The following is a 7889-nucleotide window of genomic DNA, read 5'->3' as shown; positions in this document are numbered from 1 at the left end:
GAGCCTTTCGAGCTCTGACCGGCTCAAGGCCCAGGGTGAGAAGGGGCTTCGAGCCCACTGAGGTCACGAAGGTGGGAATTGAGCTCCCCCCTTGCTCTTTGGCCCCCCACACAGCATCGGCGCCTGGATCTCTGGAAGGAGAGGGAGGAAAGAGCACAGGAGAGAAGGACTCCAACCAGGAAGGCAAGTGGCAGGAAGGGCTGGCGGCATCAGTGTTATTGTTGGAGCTGTTTTTCTCTGTCTTATCAATGGCAGAGACCAGAAAAAACAATCCCCCTGACTTAATATCACTGCATGAGCCAACAGGAAACATCCCCCCCGCCCCCTCAAGCACGGGTCTCTGAGGAGCTGGCCACTCTGGATGGCCTGAGTCTCTCCCAGCCCTGGCCGCTCAGGTTCTGCCGGCTTCTGCTTCCCATATTGCAGCACATTGATTACACAGCTCCAAGTCTCAGTTGTTCCTTCTCTGAAATGGCACATCCTGCCAGGTCCTGCAGCGTCAGAAAGAGTAGCTACCTGCTATGGAACAAGGCCACCCTCCTGCTCCCTGGCTTCCTGTCTCCTGCACAGACATCACCCTGTCTCCATAGCATCTTCAATTTGGGAGCTTTGGGAGCACTCTGAGTATCACGTCCCTTTAGCAGATTTGGAAACGGAGGTCAGGGGAATTCAGGGAGTCTGCCACAGTGTCCAGAGAACTACCCGCGTACACATTTGGCAAAATAAAAAAGTCTGGAATGGAGTGTGGGAAGGGTGCGGACCCACAGGACCTCTTGTGCTGGATAACGTTATAGTATCTGGTAAAGGTGAACACCTATGTATCCTACAAGGCAGCAAATACGCATACTCAAGAGCTAATTCATGAATGTGTGTCAGGAAGTGTCCTAATTGCACTGTTCCAAGGACCATCATAGAAGAGTAGCTGATTAAACCGTGCCATAGTTGCACGACGTGATGGAGTACAGCAGTCCACATGAATGAATTTACAGTGGTAGCATAACTTCAGGATGCTTAGAATTGAGCAGGACCATGGTAAGTGGAATAGTAAGATGCAAAGATTTCAAACAGCACGATGTCCTTTTAACAACAAATCACAGATACATTTTTAGAATACACATATATGAGACAGAACTATCCAAACAGGAAAGCAAGGAAATGATTCCAGAAAGTGATTATGTCAGGTTGGGGGTCCTGGAGGATTGGCTAGGTGTAGACCTCATAGGTATAAATATATATATCTCATAGGTATATATATATACATATATACACACACATAGATAGATAGATAGATAGATAGATAGATAGACAGATAAATAAAAGTTACTGCCAAGGTTTTAGTTTTTATGTTGACTGGTTTGTTCCCCAAAACATATAATACTCATAAATATTTAATAACAAAATAATGTTACAAAGCGAGGAGGATTATGGTCAAAACCCTTCAATGCACCTGAGCTGCAGGAGAGGGACAATGTTGGCACTGAACATCGGAAGACTTGACTGCTGTCAAGCTAATTTTTCAGACGGCCAACTCAAAGTCACAGAACCAGTAGCTATGTGACTTTTCTCTTCCTAATGCTAGTTTTCAAATGGGTGAGATAAGGTTTGGGAACCAGATCATCTTGGAGCGCCTCTCCTAGATAAGCCAGAGCAGGAGACTCTGCTATAGCAAATAAGTCCCTAATCTCAGTGGCTGAACCCCAGAAAACTTGTCTGTAATGCACATCGTAGTCTGGAAGGTTCTCTGCCGCAGATCTCCTGCAGTGCTGATTGAGCGATCCCGCCTCTTCTGCCTTGGAGGCTTCACTTCCCACCTCAAGAATGGGAGAGAGAAAACATGGAGAACCCACGCCTGCTCTTGCTGCCTCATCAGAGACACGCCACTTCTGTTCATGGTCCTGTTGTTGAAAACAAGTCCCATGTAGTCCCCCGCTGCGAGGGAGGCTGGGAAATGGAGGGAGGACATGGATGCTTAGTGAGCAGTGACCCTCCTTGCCAGAGCCCCCCTGTGTTTCAGCAATCCTCGAGTCTGAGTTGTTCCAGACCAGATTGGACCGTCTCCTGTCTCTGAGTCCACAAACCACTGTTTTCTGAGTGTATTTACTCAGAAAAGTAAAGTAAATAGGCAGTCTGCTCTGCTCCCGGGCTGGGTCGCATAGCCCAGTGGTGGTGCTGGGTGGAAGGGAGTGGGTGGGGACTGACCATTTTACAAATATCATAATGCCATATAAACATCCCATAGTCCAGAATAAAAAAGAATACTGAATGGACGGGTACAAGGGTGGGAGTGGGGTTATGATTACAAATGGCTGCTTTGAGGAAGTCATTTTTTTAAGTGAGGTTTTGAAAGGTGAGAGAAGACTGACTGCCATGGAGGCAAAAGAGGAGGCTCTGCCTGGCAGGGAACAGCATGTGAGAAGGGGTGAGGCAAGGGAGGCCTTGTATGCATAGGAAATTGTTTCACTTCGCTGGAGGGTGGAGTGCCCGTGGGGTGCCCGTGTGGTACAGGAGCCAGAAGGTGGCTTGTACTTGCAATTAGCATAGAGAGGGGGTCAACCATCAGAGGTCAAACTAGCCCTGAATGTCGTATGTCACGTCCAGGTGTTTGGACTGTATTCAGTGGGCAGCCATGGAAAGAGTCTCTTACTAGGCATGAAAGGCCAAGGGGTGACTGGAAAGGCCAGCTTTCTTCCTTTCCTTGATATGGACAGGACTTTCCCCCAAAACAACAGAGAGAGCTCTCCACACTCAACTTTAGGTAGTGTTTTAATTCCCATTTTCCCAAACAAATGCTTCATGAGCCTAAATACATGGAAATTCCAGGGCCACCCACCCACGTGCTCCACAATCAGACCTGACCACATTTTGATCACTGGTCCGGAGTGACCAGGCATCTTCTTTCTAGCCCGGGAGGCCTGGGGTATCTCCATATGGTTGAGTTTTGCTAAGGGGCTATTGACAAAATGTATATGGATTGTGTGTGTGTTTTTTTTTAAGAAAGATGGAGGTGAAATTGGAAGAAGAGGAGGCAAGTCATGGATTCCCATAGGTGCTGTGTGAGGAAGGACCCATCTCTGCTCTAGCACTTTTCTGAGGGTCATTCCCCGATGAGTAGGGGCCTGCTTGGCCTGCTCCCTATGACTTCTGGGAATTAGAGGTCCAGGGTCTTCTGCAAACTTGCTCCAGGCCATGCATGAGGGTAGGGTAGAGAACTCTAGGCTTCTGACATCCAGGCCATTGTCCCTCATGCCCATGCACGGTGTCCAGCCTTGAAACCAAGAAAGCAGTCTCTGAGGGCCTTCTAGAGGCCAAAGTCATCAGAATGTCCAATGCCTTCCTGTGTCCTGAGATTCAAGCAACAGTGGGAAGATTTGACACATGAACAAACTGTGTAGCAGAGGATAATCAACCCACCAAGTCACAGCTAGGAAAAGGACAGCCTCCAAAGGCCCAGGCACTTTGCACCACTCAGAATCTTCATGGAGTAGCCGGCTGAGTTTAAGGTTCATAGATCTCCTCACCTCTTGTGGTTCTCTGATGGTCAAGAGTCCGTGGGTGGGGCCTGGAGGGGTCAGGCAGCCCCTAATGGTTTTACCATTAGAACACTGCACAAAGATGCTGAAATCCAGCTAGCAGTCACTGGGGCCCCCTGCCTCAGCATCAAGGACTCTACATCCCCAGAATGAGGAGATGGCAAATAACCTTCACCTTCTGAGTCAACTCCACCCTAAGTGGTGACGCTGAGTGCTGCGTTGAGAGGGAATCTGAAGTCATGGCTGGGGAAAAGTTCTGCACTCGGTGACTTCTGTCCTGGGTGGGGGATGGGGCAGCGGCCTGTGCAGGGAGAGTATTTGCCATTTTGCTATCACTGCTGTAAGCTGACACCCTCTGTGTCAACACACAGCCCAAAGGAACCCAATGCCTAGCCTTGGCCCAGAGAAGAGGCCAAACTCAGCCTTCCCAGGGTGCACTTGGCTGTTTATTCCTGAGGCATGGAGTGTGGGCAGGTTCAAGAGGGTTAGGGATTCTTTCACATTGTAAGTCACCATGGGACGTGTTTTAAAGACAGAAGCAGCATCAATTAGCACCGCTTTGTGAAGCCCCCTCTTCTTCCTCTGCTCGTGTCCGGTGTCTTTCAAGCCCAAACCGAAGGCTGACTGCCCCATGAAGGTCTCCGCTTGCTCTTCCTTCCAGGGTTTCTCTTGCTTCCCTGAGCTCAAAGCTTTAGGTCTGAAACGCCCCTAAATATCTATCAGGCTGTTGTCTGGGACTTTAGGAAAAGACACTTCCCTACATGGGCCCTTTTCCTCCCAACCACCCCTCCAGGTAAATCGAGTATTTCTCTTACTGAAATGATTAAAACCCTTTCAAATGACTGCTTATTCACAGTTAGCAAGGCACCTTCCTCCTGTTCACAGTCTCACTTAACCATGTAATCCAGTGATTGAGAAAATGGAGGTTTACAGAGAGGGCAGAGACTTGCCCAAGGCCATTTTGGCCAGCTTTCTTTCCTCCAAATCCTGTCTTCTCATCATTGTCCCATTCTGGAGAACATGAGGTGGATGGAGTTACCAGAAAGGGAAGGAGGCAGGGGCCCAAGCCTCACCTGGAAATTCTGTTTTTCCTGTGTTTCCGGGGCCAGAGCTGCCACACCAGGAGACTGGCGGAAGAGGACCAATGAGGGGAGAGTGAGGATGTAGAGCAGATTACAAGCAGGTGGCTTAGTTATTCGGATTCCTGGGTGACCTTGGGCAAGCCCCTTTTCTTCTCTGGGCCATGGTGCCTACTCCTCTGGGAAGTGAACATTTGGGCTAGGACCTATGACATTTTAAATGCAAGGTTTCTTTTTCTTTTTCTTAAATTAAAAAAAAATGTTTTTGAGAGAGAAAGACAGCATGAACAGGGGAGGGTCAGAGAGAGAGGGTGACACAGAATCCGAAGACGGGCTCCAGGCTCTGGGCTAGCTGTCAGCACAGAGCCCGATGCGGGGCTCGAACCCAGGAACCGTGAGATTATAACCTGAGCTGAAGTCGGGCACTTAACAGACTGAGCCACCCAGGCACCCCTAAATGCAAGGTTTTTTAATGTGCACATGATGGGGACAGGGGAGGTACAGAGTTTAGGCTTGGGTTCGTCTTCTGAGCCTGCTGCCCAGGCCCCTGATACCCATCTGGTCATCCGTGCCTATCACCTCCCATCCCCCAGGAAGGACTGTTTCAGGGAACCTTGAGGGACTGGCTGAGGGGCTGACCTCAGGTCAGTCAGCTGCTACCTGAGCAAACTGCCTATCAGTTGTTCAAATGTATTGATTACTTACTGGGTACAGAGCCCACGTGTCAGGCAGGTGTGCTGTGGGCAAGAGGAGGAAGCAAAGTGTAAAGCCAGAGAAGCCATGCAGGCTCCAAAGGGGAGCATAATCCGGCCACCTCTCCAACCCTCTGTCCAGCCATCCACGTAGCTAACAGTTCTGGACCATCTGCTTTTTATGCAGCAGGAAGTACAGGACAGGGGTGGGGAAGCAGGGGGTAAAGGAGGCAGGTATGACAAGAAATCTCATAGCATGAAATCACTAAGGGACAGGGAACCCCAGAGCCGATGTCTCTCTCTAGGCAGGTGACAGATAGAGTTTCAGGCCAAGTGACAGAAAGGTTTTGTGTAGCCAGTACTGAGGTTCTCCACAGGCCCCACAGCTTTTATTTATTGCCTTCTACCTGGTGGGACCTGCCTGCACCCTAAAGCAATGTGAGTTTGCACCCCACTCTAGGGAAAAATGCCAGCATTGCGACATACCAGGACTACCTTCACCTAGGAGGAGAGTGGGGGACAGAGATAGAGAGCTCTGGGCAGGGCCTGGGTAAGCTCATCTGGGCCCCCCAACTGCTTGCTTGTGCAACAGGAAGATGTCCCCTCTCTGGACAGCAGCTTTCTCCAAAATGGCCAGAGAAAATCTAAATTGGTGGTTTCAAATCCTATTCCCCCTCTTCACATCTCAGAACCTCCAAGACAGTAGCGGGGTTCCAGAGATGACCCCAAATATTTCCACCAGTAAAATGGTTATCACACTTATTTCTAATAAATGTGTACCCTCTGTTTAAACAAATAGATTTAATACTTATTTATAATATAAATGTTATTGGATACATAGGTCTTTGATGAATAAAAATGCTGGCATATGCACTAATATTTGTATTAATAATTGCAAATCGTTTGATAGACAGAATCTTTGAAAACATCATCAAATGATCTGAAACAGAAACTTGAAAGGGGTGCTTGATTGGTGGGAAAGGGGGGCCCAGCCCTGAAGGCCTTTCAGGTCCAAGCACCCACCCACACATGCTGTCAGTGCAGGTAGCGGGAGAAATTCTCCAGGAGGCGAGTGGCGGATAGTTTTTATGGAATGTCTTCCGCTTAGCAAATGCACACTAGTTAACTCACAAACAGCTCACAAACCCAGAGGTAGGATGGTTACGGTCTCCATTTTCCTGAAGAGAAAATAGGCTTGCTCACAGAGGTTAGGTGCCATATCGAAGGTACTGAGCTGGAAAGTGGCCAACCTGACACTTGAACGCCAGGCGGAATGGTTCTAGAACTAGGGATGAGGTGGGAGAGGTGATTCAGTCCCCTCCAGGCGCCTCACCGCCGGGTTCTTAGCGATGGCACAGCGCAGGCGCCCGGTGACTACCCCAGATTGAGAGGGTGAAGGCCCCGGGGCTTCGGGGTGTGTCAGGCGGAGGGGACGGGGCGGAGGCTTCCCCGGGCATACTTGGAATAGCTGGGTCATCCCGGACCGTGGGTGACAGTCGTCTTCCCGAGCTCCCCCAGCCCCATCTGGGGTCCTGGCGGCCCGCCGAAACAATGGGTCGGGCTGGGGCCAAGGGTCGGGGCGGAGGAAAAGGCCGGCCCAGAGCAGAAATAGGAGAAGGGAGAGGGGGAGGGAGGAACGCGAGGGAAGGAGGCGAGGAGTCCTTCCTGGGGCAGGAACCCGGGCCCCCCTAGGCGGAGCCCGCCGGCAAAGCGATTCCACAGATGGAAGGAATTAAGTGGGAGGGGGAGGGTCTTACTGTGATAGTGAGGGGAGGGAAGGTGGGAGGCCTGTGTGTGTGCGCGCGCGTGTCTGGGGCGGGAGAGACAGAAACACATAGACTAGACGGAAATAGACAAGACGACGCGCGCGCGCGCGCGCGCACACACACACACACACACACACACACACACACACACACTCACTCTCTCTCTCTCTCTCTCTCTCTCTCTCTCTTAGACCAAACAATCACAGAAAAAGACGATGAGCCGGACAGAGACTGAGGCACAGGAGGTATTCGCCTGAGTGAGAGCGGAGAGAGTATGAGAAAGGAAGGAAAAAAGGATAGGAGAAATGAGAACAAATGAAGTAGTGCCGAAGATCTGGAAAGAACGAGAGACCGAAGAGCGCCGAGAGCGAGAGCAGAGCAAGAGATTGATTAGGCCGGGGCTGCCCTGAGCTCCAGAAGGCTCCGGGAGCCGGGCGGGGTGGGGCCTGGGAGGGCACCGCCCACGGGCGGGCCAGCAAAATACTGCAAACGCCGGGAAGCCTGATTTCCCCTCTCGCCCTGCCCCATTACTCCATATTCAATAAAACGGCCAATGGAAGGCGAGGATGGTGCAGAAGGGGCGGGGCCTCTGTGGAGCCCACCTCCGGAGCGGCCGCCAGAGGGGTCAGCATTGAGGCAGATAGCGGATCGCAGGGCGGGGCGGGCGGCGCGGAGGGGGCGGGCCCAAAAGTTTCCTGCCCAACTTTCGCTGCCTCCCTCCTCCGCCCGCGCGCGCTGCGGCTGCAGTCGGGGGGAGGCGGCGGCGGCAGCGGCGGCTGCGGGCAGCGCGCTGGGCGCACAGCACTGGGCGATCGCCGTCGG

At 51.5% G+C, this 7889-nt stretch overlaps 1 protein-coding gene across 1 annotated transcript in view; it reads left to right on the top strand.

Moving 5' to 3' along the window:
- The first annotated feature begins 7825 nt into the window (after nucleotides 1–7825).
- Nucleotides 7826–7889, top strand: part of ZCCHC24 (zinc finger CCHC-type containing 24) — a 62619-nt gene continuing 62555 nt past the window's right edge. Inside the window, exon 1 of the mRNA XM_029932028.1 lies at nucleotides 7826–7859. The gene's annotated coding sequence lies outside the window, so the exon portion shown is untranslated. The remainder of the gene's footprint in view (nucleotides 7860–7889) is intronic.

This window comes from Suricata suricatta, chromosome 2 (genome assembly GCF_006229205.1).
Source record: "Suricata suricatta isolate VVHF042 chromosome 2, meerkat_22Aug2017_6uvM2_HiC, whole genome shotgun sequence".
NCBI lineage: Eukaryota > Metazoa > Chordata > Mammalia > Carnivora > Herpestidae > Suricata > Suricata suricatta.
The sequence above is the reverse complement of the archived record's forward strand: the minus strand, read 5'-3'. Positions and strand labels throughout refer to the sequence as shown.